The sequence below is a fragment of the Leopardus geoffroyi genome, chromosome A1 (genome assembly GCF_018350155.1).
Source record: "Leopardus geoffroyi isolate Oge1 chromosome A1, O.geoffroyi_Oge1_pat1.0, whole genome shotgun sequence".
NCBI classification, from domain to species: Eukaryota; Metazoa; Chordata; class Mammalia; order Carnivora; family Felidae; genus Leopardus; species Leopardus geoffroyi.
Window position 1 is genome coordinate 188,617,356 of NC_059326.1, and position 21,136 is coordinate 188,638,491.

Genomic DNA, 21,136 nt, shown 5'->3' on the forward strand with positions numbered 1-21,136 from the left:
GAGGAGGAGAAGGAGAAGGAGAAGGAGAGGGAGAAGAAGAAGAAGAAGAAGAAGAAGAAGAAGAAGAAGAAGAAGAAGAAGAAGAAGAGGTGCCTGGGTGACCCAGTCAGTTAAGAGTCTGACTCTTGGTTTCAGCTCAGGTCACGATCTCATGGTTTGTGATTTTGAGCCCCACATCAGGCTCCACGTTGTCAGTACGGAGCCTGCTTGGAATTCTCTCTCCCTCTCTCTCTTTCTGGCCCTCCCTTGCTTCTATTCTCTCCCTTTCTCCCTCTCTCTCAAAATAAATAAATAAACTTAAAAAAAATAAAATAATAAAATAAAATAAATTTTAAAAAAGAAGAAGAATCTTAATTGGAGGGTCTTGCCAGAATAAGGGTTATTACCAGAGATACATGTTTATCTGAGTAACCAATCTATATGGCAGGACAAACATCTAATTACCAAACAGTTGTTCTTCTCCTTATTACCCTGTGAATTGTATTCCTTTCTTTTGAAATCACAGACCCCTAACCCCATTTCCTTGGTTAAGGATGACATATGTGTCTCATTTTGCTTAATTGTCTTTGAAATTTCCATGTCTATATGGACTCCTCATACATACATTATTAAATTTGACTTTCTCCTGTTAATGTGTCTCATGTCAATGTGAGTCATAGAAGGATCTTGAAGAAGAGAGGAATTCTTGCCCCCCCCCAACAGTATAATATCAATTCTACATGAACTCTTCCAGAACATAAAAGAGGAAAAAACACTTCCCAACTAATTTTATGATATCAACATTACCCTAACATTAAGACCAAATTAAAAAAGAAATGCAAGATAAAAATACTCCACACCAAAATGTCTCATGAAACTAAACTCAAAAATCCTTGACAAAATATTAATAAAATGAGTCCAGAAAAATAGAAACTACATTACGCCCAAGTAGGGTTTATGCTAGGAATGCAATGTTGGCTCAACATTGGAAAATAGATCAGTGTAATTCATCATGTCAACAGACTGAAAAACAAAAGCCATAAGAAAGTCAAAATAGATGCAGAAAAAAGATTTGACCAAAGTCAACATCCATTCATGATAAAAAATCACAGCTGATTAAAGGATACAGTTGACAAAAGAACTTCCCCAATCTGATAAAGGGTATCTACAAAAGTCCTACAGCTAACATCATACTCAATGATAAAAGATTAAACACTTTTCTCCTAAAGTTGGTAACGAGGCAATGGTATCTGCTTTCACCACTTCTATTCTCTACTGTATTACAGGTCTTAGCCAGTATTTCCTGTATTAAGAGAAATAAAACAAACAAAGACACCAACATTCAAAGGAAGAACTGCTATTATTTGCTGATGATATGATGGTCTACAAACAAAAGCCTAAGGAATCTACATACATAAATAAATACATACATACATACATACATACATAACACCTAAAACAAAGACTGTCAGAACTTCTAAATAAGCTTAGCATGATTGCAAGGTACAGGACCAAGATACAAATTAATAAATATTACAAAATATGTGCAAGATTTTTATACAGAAAACTACAAAATACTGCTTAGAAACTTAGCTAAATAGAGAGACAAACCATATTCATGGATCAGAAGATTCGATGTTATTAAGAAGTCAATTCTCCCCAAATTCCACATTAACATATAGGTCTAATACAACCTGAATCAAAATCCCAGTGGGCTTATTTTTTGTATAAATTGATATAACATCTTTAAATTTTATATTAAGTACAAAGGAATTTAAATAGCTAAAATAATTATTTCATATAAATATCAAAGAGAACTTATAAATGATTTTAAAACTTACTATAAAGTTGCAGGTATCAAGATAGTGTGGTACTGATGGATAGACATATAGTTCAACATATCAAAACAGAGAGGGAGGAGTTAAGATGGCAGACTAGTAAGGGGACCTCGGGCTTGCCTCCTTCCTCCAACACAGATAGATCAACATCAAATCATCTTGAACACCTAGGAAACTTATTGGGGGATTAAAAGAACAATCTGTATAACTTGAGGGAGAAAATGTGGCAGGTATGAGGTGCAGAGATGTGAACTGGGGGAGACAAAAGGCACAGTATCAGAGGGGAGGGAGCCCTTTTCACAGAAAGGAGGAGAGAAGGGGAGAGAAAGAGCAATGCCTCTGGTTCACACAAAAAACACACTCCCTCAAAACCACTGACTGGGGAATCAGGAGGCACTGACTATTGAAAATTTTTGCAAACATTGGGGCTCAAATTCTGAGGTATTGGAAGTGTGCACCATTGGCTGGTGCACAAACTGGGGCGGGGGGCAGCGGTGCTCCTGTAGAAAAGGAGGGCAGAGGTTCCAGGAGCAGGCAGGCAGTGGACAGCGTGATGTGGGGATCTCCTGAGTCACACTGGGAAAGAACATACCCCTTCCTGGAGTGCATTTGGAAGAGGGTAAATTGCCTCTCCGAGGACAAAACACCCAGCTGGTACCTGTGAGTGGCCATTCCACAGCATGGGACAGAGGCACTCACAGAGGGCAGATAACCTGGTCACAGCTTTCCACAGTGTTTCACCATAAACTCCAGGCATCTGCACAGCCATGCAACTGCTTTTCTGGGACAGGATGGTACCAGGTGCAGTACTGGGAGGTTCTCTTTAAGAGGAAGGGAGCATTCCGTCCCCTGCTGGATCCTTTAAGATTTGGAGTCTTGAATCCCAGCCACGCCCCAAAGATAAAACATGAGACAGCTGTGGCACCAGGAGAGCTGATGGCCTTGGGCACAGAAGGGTTGAGGGCAGGGATCTGACAGAAGCCTGTGCCACAGGAGAGAAGATTATTCTTTCGGCTCTGAGAGTTTCCTGAAGAGCAGGAGAGAGCTCCCCTCCTTGGGGATGAGAGAGCAGGGTAACCAGTGACACCATCTCCCCCCCCCACCACACCCACCAGCATGGTGGGACTTCAGTGAGCAACACAGCACCCCCAGTTGAGGCTGGAGCCACTTACATCAAAGCCTACCCCTTCATGCCCTACAGGGGCATCTTTACTAGGTGGATGTGACTGTCAGGCACCAGAGCTGGCCTCTCTCCCAGAGGACTAACACAGGCCTCTGCCGCGTGCACCAAGTCAACTGATCATAGAGCGCTCCAAAGCATCAGCTTCGGTTCTGATAGAAATAGGACCAGGGTTTCTTTTCTTTTTTTTTTTTTTTTTTTCCCTTTGGAATCAGGATTAGAGGTTTTTGTTCATTTGTTTTTTTGTTTCCTTTTCTCTTTTTCTGGACGCCAGGACGCAGGGGTGGAGTTGGTTTTGTTGTTGTTGTTGTTCTTTTTTTTATCTTTTAAAATTTACATCCAAATTAGTTAGCATATAGTGCAACAATGATTTCAGGAGTAGATTCCATTTAGCCCATCCCCCCTCCCACAAACCCTCCAGTAACCCTCAGTTTGTTCTCCATTATTTATGAGTCTCGTCTGTTTTGTCCCCCTCCCTGTTTTTATATTATTTCTGTTTCCCTTCCCTTATGTTCATCTGTTTTGTCTCTTAAAGTCTTCATATGAGTGAAGTCATATTATGTTTGTCTGACTGACTAATTTCACTTAGCATAATACCCTCCAGTTCCATCCACGTAGTTGCAAATGGCAAGATTTCATTCTTTTTGATTGCCGAGTAATACTCCATTGTATATATATACCACATCTTCTTTATCCCTTCATCCATTGATGGACATTTGGGCTCTTTCCATACTTTGGTTATTGTTGAGAGTGCTGCTATAAACATGGGGGTGCATGTGTCCCTTCGAAACAGCACACCTGTATCTCATGGATAAATGTCTAGTAGTGCAATTGCTGGGTTGTAGGGTAGTTCTATTTTTAGTTTTTTGAGGAACCTCCATACTGTTTTCCAGAGTGGCTGCACCAGCTTGCATTCCCACTTTTGTTTTTTTAATCAGGCTTTGTTTGTTTGTTTAAGTTTATTTATTTATTTAGAGAGAGGCAGAGACAGCATGAGCAGGGGATGGGCAGAGAGGGAGAGGGAAAAGAGAGAGAATCCCAAGCAGGCCTTGCACTGTCAGCACAGAGCCCAACACGAGGTTTGATCCCACAAACCATGAGACCATGACCTGAGCCGAAATCAAGAGATGCTTAACTGACTGAGCCACCCAGGTGCTCCTAATCAGGCTTACTTTAATAAACAAATCAAAGCACACCTAGTTAAAGGTTGAAACACTCTCCACTGCAAGCAAGAAGAAACTCTGCAGAGGACTGACCTGGGGGAAAGAGCAGTGAAATGACAACAGCAGAGTGCACACAGCATACACCTAGAAACACTTCCTGCCGTGCCAGGCTCTGGACAGTGTCTGACCCCTTCTTAATATGGCACTATTCTCAGGAGCAGGAAACATAACAAGCTTTCATAACATGCAAAAGACAGAAACCTAGACAAAATGACAAGATGGAGGAACCCTCCCCAAAAGAAATATCAACAAGAAACCACAGCCAGGGGGTGCCTGGGTGGCTCAGTCGGTTGAGCATTCGACTCTTGATTTTGGTTCAGGTCATGATCTCATGGTTCATGAGTTTGAGCCCCACATTGGACTTCATGCTTCATGCTCATGCTCAAAGGCTGCTTGGATTCTGAATCTCTCTCCCTCTCTTTCTGCCCCTCCCCCACTCACTCTGTCTCTCAAAATAAATAAATAAACTTTAAAAAAAAAAAAAAAGAAGCCACAGACAGGGATTTGCTCAAAACAAATATAAGCGATATATCTGAACAAGAATTTAGAACAACAGTTATAACAATACTAGCTGAGCTTGGAAAAAGCTTAGAAGATCCCCAGAGAAACCTTTGCCGCAGAGATAAAAGACCTAAAAATTAGGTCAAAATAAAAAAATGATATAACTGAGATGCAAAAACAACTGATGTAATAACAATGAGGATACAAGAAGCAGAGGAATGAATAGATGATATAGAAGATAAAATTATGGAAAATAATGAAGCTGAAAAGAGGGGAAGAAAATTATTAGATCACAAATACAGACTTAGAGAACTTAGCAATTCCACAAAGCACAATAATATCCATATCCTAGGAGTCCAAGAAGAAGAGCAGGAAAAAGGGGCAGAAGGTTTATTTGAAAAAATTATAGCTGAAAATGTCCTAATCTGGGGAAGGAAACAGGCATTCAAATCCAAAAGGCACAGAGAACTCCCTTCAAAATCAACCAAAACAGGTCAACACCAAGATATAGCATAGTGAAACTTGCAAAATATAAAGATAAAGAGAGAAACCTGAAAGCAGCTGGGGACAAGAGGTCCTTAACCTACAAGAGTAGACAAATAAGGTTAGAAGCAGACCTGTCCACAGAAACTTGGCAGGGCAGAACGGAGTGGCATGATATATTCAATGTGCTAACTGGGGAAAATATTCAGCCAAGAATACTTTACCCAGCAAGGCTGTCATTCAGAATAGAAGGAGAGATTAATTAAGAGTTTCCAAGACAAACAAAAACTAAAGGAGTTCATGAACACGAAACCAACTCTGCAAGCATTATTAAGGGGGGCCTTCTGAACAGGAAAGAGAGACCAGAAGCAACAAAGACTAGAAAGGAACAGAGACAATCTATAGGAACAGCGACTTTACAGGTAATACAATGGCACTAAATTCATATCTATCAGTAATTACTCTGAATGTAAATGGACTAAATGTTCCAAACAAAAGACATAGGGTATCAGAATGGGTTAAAAAACAAGACCCATTGATATGCTGCTTACAAGAGACTCATTTTTGACCCCAAAACACCTCCAAATTGAAAGTGAGGGGGTGGAGAACCATATATCATGTTAATGAACATAAAAATAAAGCTGGAGCAGCTATACTTATATCTGATAAACTAGATTTTGAAGCAAATACTGTAATAAGAGGCGAAGAAGGGCACTATATCATAATAAAGGGGTCTAGCCAACAAGATCTAACAATTGTTAAGTATTTATGCCCCCAACTTGTAGAAAGCCAAATATATAAATCAATTAATAACAAACTTAAAGAAACACATTGATAATAACACAATAATAGTAGGGGACTTTAACACTCCACTTACAGGAACAGACAGATCATCTAAGCAGAAGATCAACAAAGAAACAATGGCTTTGAATGACACACTGGACCAGATAGACTTAACAGATATATTCAGAGCATTTTATCCTAAAACAGAAGAATACACATTCTTTTCGCATGCACATGGAACATTCTCCAGAATAGATCACACACTGGGTCACAAATCAGCCTTCAACCAGCACAAAAAGATTGAGATCACACCACGCATATTTTCAGACCACAACGCTATGAAACTTGAAGTCAACCACAAGAAAAAATCTGTAAAGACCACAAATACATGGAGGTTAAAGAACATCCTACTAAAGAATGAATGGGTTAATTAGGAAGTTAAAGAAGAAATTTAAAAGCAAATTAAAATGAATCATAATAGTCCAAACCCTTTAGGATGCAGCAAAGGTGGTCATAAGAGAGAAATATATAGCAATCCAGGCCTTACTCAAGAAGCAAGAAAATACAAATATACAACCTAACCTTACACCTAAGGGAACTAGAAAAGGAGCAGCAAATAAAGCTCAAAAACAGCAGAAGAAGGAAAATAATAAAGATTAGAACAGAAATAAATGATATAGAAAATTTTTTAAAAAGTAGTACAGATCATCAAAACTAGGAGCTGGTTCTTTGAAAGAATTAATAAAATTTATAACCCCCTAGCCAGACTTATCAAAAAGAAAAGAGAAATGATCCAAATAAATAAAATCATGAATGAAAGAAGAGAGATCACAACCCGAAACACAGAACTACAAACAATTATAAGAGAACATTATGAGGAATTATATACCAACAAATTGGGCAATATGGAAGAATGGATAAATTCCTAGAAACATATAAACTACCAAAACTGAAAGAGGAGAAAGAGAAAATTTGAACAGACCCATAACCAGAAAAGAAATTGAATTAGTAATCAAAAATCTCCCAACAAACAAGAGTCCAAGGCCAGATGGCTTCCCTGGGGAAATCTACCAAACATTTAAAGAAGAACTAATACTTATTCTTCTGAAAATATTTCAAAAAAATAAAAATGGAAGGAAAACTTCCAAACTCATTCCATGACACAAGCATCACCTTGATTCTAAAGCCAGATAAAGACCTCACTAAAAAGGAGAATTACAGACCAATTTCCTTGATGAACATGGATGCAAAAATTCTGAACAAGATACTAGCAAACTGAATCCACCAGTACATTAAAAGAATTATGCACCATGATCAAGTGGGATTTATTCCTGGGCTGCAGGGGTGTTTCAATATCCATAGATCAATCAATGTGATACATCACATTAATAAAAGAAAGGATAAGAACTATATGACCCTCTCAGATCATGGATACAGAAAAAACATTTGACAAAATACAGCATCCTTTCTTGATAAAAACCCTCAAGAAAGTAGGGATCGTAGGAACATACCTCAACATCATAAAGACCATATATGAAAGACCCACAGCTAATATTATCCTCAGTGGGGAAAAACTGAGAGCTTTTTTCATAAGGTCAGGAACATGACAGAAATGTCAACTCTCACCACTGCTGTCCAACACAGTGCATAGTAGAGGAAGTCCTAGAATCAGCAATCAGACACCAAAAAGAAATGAAAGGTATCCAAATTGTCAAGGAAGAGTCAACCTTTCACTCTTCACAGATGACATGACACTCTACGTGGAAAACCCAAAAGACTCCACCAAAAAATTGCTAGAACTGATACATGAATTCAGCAAAGCTGCTGATATAAAATCAATATTCAGAAATCTGTTGCATTTCTATACACCAATAATGAAACAACACAACGAGATACCAAGGGATCGATCCCATTTACAACTGCACCAAAACCATGAGATACCTAGGAATAAGCTAACCAAAGAGGCAAAAGATCTGTACTCTGAAAATTATAGAACACTTATGAAAGAAATTGAAGAAGAAACAAAGAAATGGAAAAAGATTCCATGCTCCTGGATAGGAAGAACAAATATTGTTAAAATGTCTATCCTACCCAAAGCAATCTACACATTCAATGCAATCTGTATCAAAATAACACCAGCATTCTTCACAGAGCTAGAACAAATAATCCTAAAATTTGTCTGGAACCAGAAAAAGACCCCAAATAGCCAAAGTAATGTTGAAAAAGAAAAGCAAAGTGGGAGGCATTACAATTTCATATTTTAAGCTATACTACAAAGCTGTAATCATCAAGACAGTATGGTAGTGGCATAAAAACTGACACATGGAGCAATGGAACAGAATGGAGAACCCAAAAATGGACCCATCACTATATGGTCAACTAATCTTCTACAAAGTAGGGAAGAATATCCAATGGAAAAAAAGTCTCTTCAACAAATGGTGTTGGGAAAACTGGACAGAGACATGTAGAAAAACAGACGTGAAAAGATGCTCGACATCACTCATCATCAGGGAAATACAATCAAAACCACAATGAGATATCACCTCACATCTGTCAGAATTACTAAAATTGACATCTCAAGAAATAACAGATGTTGGCAAGGATGTGGAGAAAGTGAACCTTCTTACACTGCTTGTAGAAATGCAAACTGGTGCAGCCACTCTGGAAAACAGTATGGAGGTTCCTCAAAAGTTAAAAATAGAACTACCCTATGACCCAGCAATTGCACTACTAGGTATTCACCCAAAGGATACAAAAATACTGATTTGAAGGGGCACATGCACCCCAATGTTTATAGCAGTACTATTAACAATAGTCAAATTAAGGAAAGAGGCCAAATATCCATCCACTGATGAATGGATAAAGAAGATGAGAGAGATAGAGATAGAGATATATAGATACACCAACCCAAACCACATGCACGCATGTGCGTGCGCGCGCGTGCGCGCACACACACACACACACACACACACAGTGGAACTAGGGTGTATTATGCTAAGCGAAATAAGTCAGTCAGAGAAAGACAAATATCATATGAGTGGAATTTAAGAAACAAAACAAACGAATAATAGGGGAAGGGAAGGAAAAATAAAATGAGATAAAAACAGAGAGAGACAAACCATAAGAGAGTCTTAACTATACAGAACAAACTGAGGGGCTGATAGAGGGGAGGCAATGGGCTACATGGGTGATGGGCATTAAGGAGGGCACTTGTGATGACCACTGGATGTTATATGTAAGTGATGTATCACTAAATTCTAGTCCTGAAACCAGTACTACACTTTATGTTAATTAACTTGAATTTGAACAAAATTGGAAGATAAAAAAACCATATCACAATAGAGTTCAAAAACAGATCCATATGTATGTTGTATCAATTGATTTTAGACAAAAGTGCCAAAATAATTTAATGGGAAGAAATAATCTCTTCACCAAATGGCAGTATTATAATTGGGTACTCAAATTACAAACCACAGTTCTTATCTCACACCATATACAAAAATTAATTCAAAATGGATTCCAGATATAAAAATAATAACTAAAATTAAAACTAACTAACTAACTAAATAAATAAATAAATAAATAAAATAATAACTAAAAATAATAACTAAAATTAAAACTTCTAGGGGTACCTGGGTAGTTCAGTTGGTTAAGCGTCTGACGTCAGCTCAGGTCATGATCTTACAGTCCGTGAGTTTGAGTCCCCCGTCAGGCTCTGTGCTGACAACTCAGACCCTGGAGCCTGTTTCAGATTCTGTGTCTCCCTCTCTCTCTGCCCCTCCCCTGCTAGCACTCTCTGTCTCTCAAAAATAAACATTTAATAATTTTTTTAAAAAACTTCTAAAAGAAAACATGAGGAAAATCTTTGTGACTGCATTAAGCAAAAAATGTGTTAAGACATAAAAACACAAACCACGAAATTTAAAAATTGAAAAATTGGACTTCATAAAATGAAAAATATATTGTCTTTGAAATACACTGTTGTTTTTTTTTTTTTTAATGAAAAGACAGATTACAGACTGGGAGAAAACTTTTTTTTTTTTGAGAGAGAGAGAGAGAGGGCACAAGTGAGTGAAGGGCAGAGAGAGAGAGGAAGAGAGAGAGAGAAGCGGGGCTTACCTGAAGCAGACCTCAAACTCAAACTGTGAAATCATGACCTAAACTGAAGTCAGAGGCTTAAGCAACTGAGCCACCCAGGTGCTCTGGGAGAAAATATTTTTAAATCACATATCTAGTGTAAGACTTATATCTAGAAAATATGAAAACTGCTTTCAATTCATTAATTTGAGGACAAATGACTCAATCAAAAAATAGGCAAAATATTCAAACAGACATCTACCAAAGGAGATATTCAAATGGCAGAAAGAAAGAAAGAAAGAAAGAGAAAGAAAAAACAGAAAGAGAGAAAGAAAGAGAAAGAAAGAAAGAAAAAGCAGAAAGAAAGAAAGAAAGAAAGAAAGAAAGAAAGAAAGAAAGAAAGAGAAAGAAAGAAGAAAGAAAGAAAGAAAGAAAGAAAGAAAGAAAGAAAGAAAGAAAGAAAGAAAGAAGAAAAAGGAAAAAAAGTACATAAGTAAGATACCACTAGAATGGCTAAAATTTTCAAAATAACTGACAATACCAAGTGTGGAGCAGGATATGCAGGAACTGAAATTTTTATATATTGCTATTGGAAATGCAAAATTGTACAATCACTTTGGAAAATAATTTGGTAGTTTCGTATAAAGTTAAACATACTTTTACCATAAAACCTAGAAATCCTACTCTAAGAATTTACACAAGAGAAATGTCCTCCCAAAGATTTATATAAGAAAGTTTATAGTATATTTATTCCTAGTAGCCAAAAACTGTAAATGGTGCAAATTTCCATCACTTGGTGAGTGTATAAATGAATTGTGGTATATAAAGAAAACTACTCAGTAATTTAAAAAAGACAAACTAGTGATACATTCAGAAACATGGATGAATCTCAAAAGCATTACACTAAGTGAAAAAAAAAAGACACAAAAGACTACATACCATATGATTCCATTTAAAAGACAGTCTAGGAAAGACAAAAATATAGGGACAGAGAACAGATTAGCGGTTTCTAGGGGCCAGGAATGGGGAGAAGTGATTAACTCCAAAGGGGCATGAAGGAACTTTTGGGGATGATGGAGATGTTCTGTATTTTGATTGCGATGGGAGTTACTCAGTTGTACATATTAGTCAAAGCTCATCAAATTGTATACTTTAAAAGAACGAGTTTTATTATGGACAAATTGTATCTCAGTAATTCTAAAATTTCTTTAAGAAAATTACCATTAGGGAAAACTGGGTAAAAGGTACACAGGATTTTACCGTAGCATTTTATCCAAATGCATGTGAATCTATACTTACCTCAAAATAAAAAGGTTTTAAATAATATTTTTTAACTATGAGATTTTAAAAATCTCTTTAAGAGAAAGATGAAGCATGAAACATTACTTCTATTCATAAAAGAAGTAGTAGAAGGAGGAGGAGGAAGAGAAAAAAGGCTTATGCTACAAATCAGGGCTCAGTGGGAGTACAGACCACACCTATGGGTCCAGTGTTCAAGGTGATTTACCCAAAGTCATATTCCTGTGAGAGAGAGATGGCTTCTCCTCTGAGCTTGCACAAGTTGTCATCAGAAAGCCACTGTCAGTTATGACTCCAAATGTCCCCCAGTATTAGGAGGAATCCTATGATCCTCAACAACAAACTTTAGTTCAACATCTTACCAAAAAAGCTCACGGTGACAGTGAGCTGCGAAGAATCAATGTCAACTGCAACCATTCTAAATCTCCCAGCTGTACTTTCCACCAGTGGATTAGATCAATCCAGGACAAGTGGCCCTGCCTAATGAGAGACTGGCAAGGCACAAAAGTACTTCCCCAAAAATCCATGGGGGCAGGAAGAGGTAGAGCTGTCCATAGCAGTGGATGAAGTTCCTCTTTAGGATTCCACATCTGCCTGTCAGACTTCCTTTCTTTGGTCCAGCAGACTGGGTTCCAGTAACCACAGGTAGGCATCACCACAGACCAAGCAGTAGGTGAGGCATTCTGGCAGGAAGCAAAAAGGCCAACTGTCATAAAGAGCTTGAACTTCAGTTTGGGAAAAGGCCCTCCACATATTCAGCTAGAAGCTAGACCTTGACTTTCATCAGAAAACTCGAGTTTCATCCCAGCTTGGCTTTTGCGGGATCTTGCACAAGTCCTAACCTTGGTTTTCTCATCTCTGATGATGGTAATACTTCATGAGAGATAGATGCAATGAGGTCACGGTTATTCAAATGTCAGGGTTCTTCTTTTTCCCTGAGCCACTGTTTCCCAAAGTGTAGCCCACATATCACTAGGGGTACATAAGAAAATTTTGGGCTATAATAGACTTTTTAATTTCAATACTTATAAACTTAATTTAAAGGGTATTAGAAAAATAGAACTAGCCCATCTACCTTGCTAAAATGAAATTAAGTTTAAAATTGGGTCCAAGTAAAAACTACGTCAAAAATATATTAGGTTAATAAATTTTTAATGTAATTAAGTAGATATGGTAGAAATCATAAAGATGATTAAAATTTGAGAAATAATACTCTCAGCTATGAGAGCCAGGGCTGTGAATCTCATCCTGGGGTCTCTTGGCAGGGGCCCTTGAGGGCTTTACATTATACAACACAGTGCTCTCTTTGTAAGAACCCAACTCACATTATTTCTGGTCATAGGATTGCATAGGATCTGCAATTGTACTTATCCTACGGATTTGGTTTGTTTTATCTCATGGAATTGCAAACTGTGTAGTTGATTGGGTTTTCCGGCTTGCGCTGACAGCAAGAAAGCTTAAAGCTCAACTTGAGAACCAGCTGTCAAATACATATAGGATTGTGTCCTATTTGTTTTTTACTGGCCTCACTCCTAATTCTATATAATGGCTCTACCTGATCGTCATTTTTAATCTCTTCTACTTTTAACTTACTCTCTTCCCATATTTTTATATCCTTTGAAGCCATCTTAAATCTTTTTTTTTTAAGTAATGGAAGTTATAAATTTTTAAATGTACTAAGTTCCTCTTCTTGTCTTCCTTTTTTTGAAGATAGCATAAGCAAAATTTGTCCTTAAACTCAAGGGTTTGTTCTTTCTGCATCTTTCTGAGTCCCTAGGTTAATAGGAATTTCAGTGTGCTTTGATAAGCGTGAGACAATCAATTATTTCATATCATTTTGGAATCAGTCCTTGTCAAAAGCCATTCTTTTCAGTGTTACATCATTACAACACAAACAGATAGTTATGACTGATTTCAGACCTGGGTAACCCCACAGACCTAAAGTAAAATGGAAAGTGGGTGCTGTGGTGGAATTGGGCTTCCTTTGTTTCCTCAAAAGCCAAGGTTTGCTGACAAAGGAAAGAAAAAAATCCAAGCTAAAATGATACCAAAATTTGGTGTCAGAACATTCAGAATACCACAGCAATAGAAAGCCATTCTCTTCATAGTTAGTATAATGAATCTCCCAAGACAGCAGACTTTTCCTGCCCACATCTCTTTGAACCACCTAATGTTTTCTCCAGGGAGAGAAGACTGTATATTTTAGGTCAACTCTTCATCTTTTTTAGAATCTTGGTTACATTATTTTTTTTTTTCTGAGCCTCATTTTGTTCTCTGTAAAATAAAGATAATCCCTATTCTATCTATTTCAACATGAAGTCACAATGAAATATTCATCAGGACTCTGCTGCATTTGACAAAAATTCAACTCAAACTAGCTAAGGGCAAAAGATAGCTAGTGGTGGCAGCAGGGATTATTAGAAGTTATTCATATGAAGATTGAATAACCAAAGCAGTGCATAAAGATGGATCTCAAAGACCCCTGGAATCAGATAATTAAGTGCCACCAAGACCCTCTTTGCACCCCTCATTTCTGTTTCATTTTACAGGTCTACTTTATTCTTTTTTTAAATAGACCAGCCAGGGGGTGCCTGGGTGGGTCAGGCAGTTAAGCGTCTGACTTCAGCACAGGTCATGATCTCATAGTTCCTGAGTTCAAGCCCCACATCGGGCTCTGCGCTGACAGGTCAGAACCTGGAGCCTGCTTCCCATTCTGTGTCTCTCTCTCTGCCCCTCGCCCACTTGTGTGCACATGTGCGCGCGCTCTCTCTCTCAAAAATAAATATAAATAAAATAAAATAAAATAAAATAAAATAAAATAAAATAAGACCAGCCAGGAAGATGACCACCATAGCTCCAGGATCTCAGAATTCACAAAGCACAAACCCACAGAGGAACCAAGATTCGCTTTCTCTAGTACCAAACTCAAAAATCCAACAAATGGAACTGATTAACTAATCTTTGGTCAGGTACCAATCACTGAACTCATCAACCGTGGCCATAAATTTGGCTATTTTCATTGGCTCAGATCAGATCAAGTGCTTATTTCATGGCAATTAATACAATCTGGGAGAGACATCTTTAAAAAGATGGCAGCTCCCGCTCAAGTCACATGTAGTAGAGAAAGAAGCATTTCCCAGAAAAAGAGAAAATGGAGAAAGGTAACAGTTATGGCAGAAAAAAACACTAGATAATTACTATAGACGATTTTAGGAAATCTGGATTATTAGGCAAATAAATGTTCTTCAAATCAATCAAGACTTCAAGACTCTTATCAAGTTCTACCTACTCCAGGAAGCCTTTACTCATAATTGTTGCCAATTATGAAACCCTTCCCTCACTAAGCTACCCATTATGTTTATGTGAAACATACCTCCCACTCAATTATATTTAATTCCTCATTTGAGTATATACTACATTAAATTGCTTCCTAAAAAACTATTTTAAATTTTGTCTCCTCCCCTTGATTGTTTCCTGATGATAGAAATCAGCTGATGTGGTCATAATGATTGGTGTTAATTTATTACTGCTCCCAAGAAACATATTTGCATTTTAACTAGGGTCTACCACCAGCAAGGTCTTAGCCCAAAGAAGTGATGGCAAGGTTGGGAATGTTAAACCTGTACAGCAGGACATCTCTGGCAGCCCAAACCAGAGTCCAAGTGCTATGAAATCAAATGTGACCCCTACTATATTACTATATTTGTCATCATCATCGTCATCAGTTCTGGTCTGTTGACAGACTTACAGAAATTATGCATTTAGGATGTATTACTTGGAGGTGGGGAAGGGTGGGCAGTATTGCATTGATAAGACCACGAACTCTGGAGTTGAGCAGACCTGAATTTGGTCTAAGTTCTGCTACCTAGTTACATGATTGAAGTCAAATTTCTTCATACCTATGAATATTAGTTTCCTCACTATAAAGTGGGTAGCACCTACTTTGGGGAGCTATTTCAAGGATTAAATAAGATGTCTAAAGCCCTTAGCCTTGCAGCTGTTACACAGGAAGTACTCAATAAATGGTAGCATTTTGTTAAAGTTCTAAATCAAATAATATGTCCAATTCCCCCATAAACACATGTATTCATAAAACCACATGATACAACTTTCAGTTGCAGAGTGCAACAATTATATCTAAATTCTATGTGGAAAGGGCTACAGTCACAACAGTATATTCAAGCATATTCCTACATAAACTCTGTAAAATCTTCTGTCAACACATAGGACTGCAATACTTCCATAAAACTTTATTAAAGCTACTATTTTTTAATTAAGACTTCCTACAAAATCCCACACACAAACATGTATAAAAACACAACTACGCCCGTCCCTGACCCTGGTGAGTAGCACGGACCCACAGCAGATTCTAAATGGGTAAGAAACTAACCTTTCCTGGATTATGCTACTGAAAATATGAGGTAGTTTTCTATTGTAGTATAACACAGCCTAACCTGAGTAATAAAGAATTTCTTAATTTTTTCCCCAGTGCCCTTGAAACTACCCTTCCAGAACTTCCTCTTCCCTGTGCTCTAGATCTTTACTTCCTGCTTTCTTCATCAAAACACACCTCTCCTATATCCTATGCCTTCAGTGAACGAATTCTATATCAATTCATGCTGACTTGCGAGTGGCTACAGAAGTGTGAAAATGTTATTCTTTCCAGGAAACAAACCTATGTTTTAACTAGAGCCAAATACAACAAAGCATCTTATCCCAAAGGAGTGTTAACACCACGGAAGTCCAAAGAGAAAGAAATTTGGGACATGAGATGGTCAGACATTTTCTTACCATAATATGAAAAATGTCTCATAATTTTTTATACTTCATAAAGAACTTTTTATTCATTATCTGATGGGCAACAATTCTTATTCCTATTATACAAATAAAGGAATTGGGTATTAGAAAGTTAAAATTGCCTAAGGTCACATAGCTGATCAATGATAGGTTCAGGAATATTTACTCTAGATCTCCTAACTCCAAGCACAGGGTCCATTCATTCAGTGAATATTTGTAGATTATTTACTATATGCCAGACACTGTTCTAGAATTAATTAATTAATTTAAAAAATCTTGCTCTTATGGAGTTTACATTCGAGATAAGGAAGAAGGGAGGAACCAACAAATTTAAATTTATTTTGTGTCACTTGGCAAAGAGACATAATAAAGAAAAGTAAATCAAGACAAAGGGGATAGAGTGTGCTAAGAGTGCTATTTTATGTAGGGTAGTCATAGAAGGCCTTTATGGAAAGGTACATCTCACAGAGACCTGAATGAAGGGAGGGAGCAAGTCATGTGTTTATCTGAAGTATAAACTTTCCAGAGACAGGAGTCTGTCTGATGCTTCTAAGGAACAGCAAGGGAGCAAATGTGGCTGGAGTAAGCTGTATATGGGAGTGAGCAGCAGCAGATGAAACCAATGAGGGAGGTGGGGCAGATCGTGGAGGGACAAGTGTACCAATGTAAGGATTTGGGCTTTATCCTAAATGAAATAAGAAGGCTTTAGAACACTTTGAGCATAGGAGAGACTGAGCACTCTGATAGGAGCTAGTGATGTAACAATGGGTAACCAATGATAATTAATTTGGGATCTCAAGCTAAGATCATGTGTATAGAAAAACCTACAATCTTAAAACTCATATATTAAAAAAGAGGACAGTCTGAAAAAAACAATGATTTATGCTTCTATCTCAAGAAGTTAGGCATGAAATAAACTAAACCTAAATAAAGTGGAAGAAAGAAAACAGTAGCAGCAGAAAGTAATTAAATAAAAAATTAATCCTTACTGAGACAAATCAAGTTCAAAAGGAAGGAACAAATAACAATAAGAGCAGAAATGGAGAGGGGCATTACTATAGATATTTTAAACACTGAAAATATCACAAGGGACAATATTAAAAACTGTACTTCTAAACTTCAAATTTTAGAGGAAATAGACAAATTCCTACAACAATGTAACTTACCAGAACTGACATAAGAAGAAATAGAAAATTGAAACAATACTGTAAACATTAAATAAATTGAATACATAATTTAAAATATTTCCCCAAAGAAAACCACAGGCCCAGATAGCATTACAGATGAGTTTTACCAAGTATTTAAAGAAGAAATTATGTCAGATTCTACAATAAATAAAATAGAACACTAACTGATTTGGGGGCCACCATAACCATGATATCAAAAATTGACAAGAATATTCTGAGGAAGGAAAATTACAGGCTAATATCACACATGAACACTGATGCACTAAAGCCAGCAATATATACAGGACAATATATTATAACCAAGTAGTATATTATAGGAATTTAAGACTGAGTTAACATTTAGAAATCTATACCTGTTAATTATGACATTAAAAGGATAAAAATAAATATCATATTATTGTCTCAGGAAATGAAGATAAAGTGAGACTTTGAAGAGGAGATAATTGTTCATTCATCATATTTTCCTTGTGGTATCAGTTGTAATGCCTCCTCTTTCATTTCTAATTTTATTTGAGTCCTCTCGCTGTTTTTCCTAGTAAATCTAGCTAATGGTTTGTCTATTTTGTTTATCTTGTAAAAAAAAAAACCATTCATTGATCTTTTCTATTGTCTCTCTAGTCTGTATTTCATTTATTTCCACTCAACTCTTTTTTATTTCTTCTTTCTGCTTCCGTTCAACGTCTGGCTTCCATTCAAATATGCAACCCTTTGAGATCTTGGTAGAACTTTGAGTTGTTCTTTAGTTTACCACCACTGGAGTAAATCAATCATCAATGGAAATTATGATACCTTTCATGGGAACCAGTGGATCATCTTGGCAGGGAGAGAGAGAGAAGATGTTACCTGGAAGTCGGTAGTTTCAAATATCCTCATCTAAGATGCCCCAGACCCAGGTCACTATAAATCTGCCAATGAGCCCCTCCCTGTAGCATGGTTCATCTCCTTCATCACATTTGTCTAGCAAGTTAAACTTGAAGTTCAATCATTTGATTCCCAAGGTAAACCCACTGAGTAAAAGGTGCCATGGGATAACTGTTCCCATTTTATTGTTGAGAAGACTGGACCCACAGGAAGTCAGAATTTGTAGAGCTAAGTAAAGATCCAAAGAGAGTTTGACAAAGTTCACTCAATGCATATTTTGTTTTTGCCACGTCTAAATACCACCTGCACTATTCCATTCCATTTTGTTTTGTTTTGTTTTTTCTTAACGAGCACTTACTATTTTTACTTAAGTCAACTGATATTGAAAAGAAATTTTATTTCATTATCCTAAATATAAAAGCGATATAATTTGCCATGAATAGACTAATAGATACAATATAAAATGTTTTTAATTAGAAACTGTTGCCTCAAGAGCTTTGAAAAGTCCCAATGCCCAGGCTTTATCCCAGACCTATTAAACTAGAACTCTTTAGGGTATGAAGGATGCTGGCCCTAAGTAGTTTTCTAAAGTTCTCCCCAGGAAATAGCAATGTGAGCCAAGGATGAGACCCTCTGGAACGGATGGTATTGCCTGCCTATGTGCCTATGTGTCTGAGGCCTTCTCCTTGATCAAAAGAGACATCAACAAGTGATGGAAAGGTCTTAAAGACACACTAGCCCAAAACTGAATCTTCCTCATTGATGGCATCTAAGGGATGGAAAATTAAATTTGCAATGGGGGAACAAAGTGCTCATTTGGGATTTGTAACTATATAATGAGTTGTTCTCTTGCAGTCTAGAATCACCTCACAGGGCACTTGACCTTTGGAAAACACTGAACCAGAAGATCCCAGGTGGTCTGGTTTCGATTTCTGTGCCCTTTCTACTCCAACAGTCTGCTTTCCAGCCAAAGACTCCACCAAGATGATTCTGGAGAGTTCTTTCCCTCTGTGTGTCTCCAGGAGAAACTCCAAACACCTGAGTTTACATCACACTCTCAGACCTATCTTTCTATTTCAACATGAATATGTCCAGTGGATCACAGCAGAAAATCTTAAAGCCACCACATCTCTGTGTCCTTTCATTTCCTCTTGAGAAGCCCCACATTTTCACCCAGGAATGTTTGGCCCTAGAGATGGCTTAAGTCAGCTTTTGCTCTTTTGGATCTTAAAAGGAAGTATCACCAGGGAAGAGAGAAATGGGAGAGATGGTGCAGAAAGCCACATGATTTTCAGGAGCGCTTCTGCTACTGGGTTTCTCTTTTTCCCCTCACCTCTCAGCACTCACAAGCCCCAAAGACAGCCGATTGAGAGAGGAGTCTAAAATGAAAGCTAGACTACTGAATGGAGATTCCTATCTCCAAGACATTGTTTCCTTTCCCAGCCTGGAGCATCACCATCAGTACTGGGCACCTGCCAGCCTGGACTCAAGTTTGAAGACCTGCCCTGGAGGACAGACAGCATGGCCCCAAGAAGAGACAGTTTAGCTCGCTAAACAGAAAGTTAAGCACAGTTCCGAACTCCACACTTCCTATATTTAAAACCTCCAATGCTGACACACTGTCTACTGCCAGACAGCCAGGCCATTTTACTGCCTTGTCAGCTGAATCCTTTTCCCCTGCTTCCCTTGGAGCCATGGATCCAGTGTTGGAGTCTCCTTCCTCGTCTCCATTGCAAAGCTGGGCAGCTACTGCTGTGCCCCTGGCCTAGAAAGTCCTTCCGCCCCATCCCTACCTGTCCAAAGCCTACCCACCCTCAAGGCTGATTGCAAATATCTCCTCCTCCATGAAACTAAGGTTATTCCTCCAGTCAAATGACAATGGTAATAGAATTAATAATAATATCTAGCATTTATTGAGTGATTGCTATAGGCAGGCACTAAGCTAAGAGCTCACAAGCATGACCTCAGGCAAATCATGCATTACATAGGATCTCATTATCTCTGCCCTGCCATTTTCTAACCCTATGACATTAGTTGAATTACTTTTTCTCTCTGTGCTTCATTTTCCTTAGACATCACAGGGGTTTATAAAATACCTTCTTCATAAGGTTATTGTAAGAATAAAATCAGTTAATGCATATACAGCATGTGGCACAGAACCTGACACGTGGTTTTTGCTCGGTAAGTAGTAGTATTTCTTCTAAGAACTTTACAATAAGTAAATACTAATGTATTAGTATTATCCTCATTTTACAGAAGAGGAAACCAAAGCACAGAGAGTTTGGGGTAAACAGCCCCCGTTCAGTGAAGAGCCAGAATTTTTCTTCTCTCTGATATTAACTGGGCTTTACTCACAGTGCTCAACCGCTCTTGTCAATTATTTGTGTATCTGCCTGCTGTCATATTTCCAGCTTCCTTGCCCACTTTTTCTTCAGCGGACACTAAACTCAAGGGAACTATTTGGCATCTCTTGGACACTTGCCCCTGCATATTCTTACCTCATTGTCCCCTCCCCCATCCCTTTTCTCCTGATCACAACGTAGCCCCTTCCTTCAAATCTATTGTGACTGTCTCCTGTTTCATGTAATCTGCCTTCATCCTCCCGGGTGGGCATGCTCTCTCTGCCTCTTAAGTTCCCCTGGCACTTCGAGTGGTCTTGGAGCACTTCTCTCATCCTGTCCTGTTTAACAGCCATCTGAGCACTTGGCTTATTTCCCCTGCTAAACTGTAAACTCCTCATGGAAAGGGATTCCCTCTCAACTAAATGATACACTACACATTCAATAAGTACAATGGATGAGTGAATGGATGAAAGCATGAAAGATTGAATGCACTTGTTTCAATGCTTCCTTGGAGACGCTCTGTCTTCCTAGATGTGTTTGGTGCCTGCATTGTACTAAAAGCACTTTTGTCCTGAGCACTTTGAAG

The 21,136-nt window shown here is 37.9% G+C and overlaps 1 long non-coding RNA gene across 5 annotated transcripts in view; it reads right to left on the reverse strand.

Annotated features, from left to right (window-relative positions):
- LOC123611405 overlaps positions 1-21,136 on the reverse strand; it is a 97,704-nt gene that overhangs the window by 64,756 nt on the left and 11,812 nt on the right. The window lies entirely within an intron of this gene.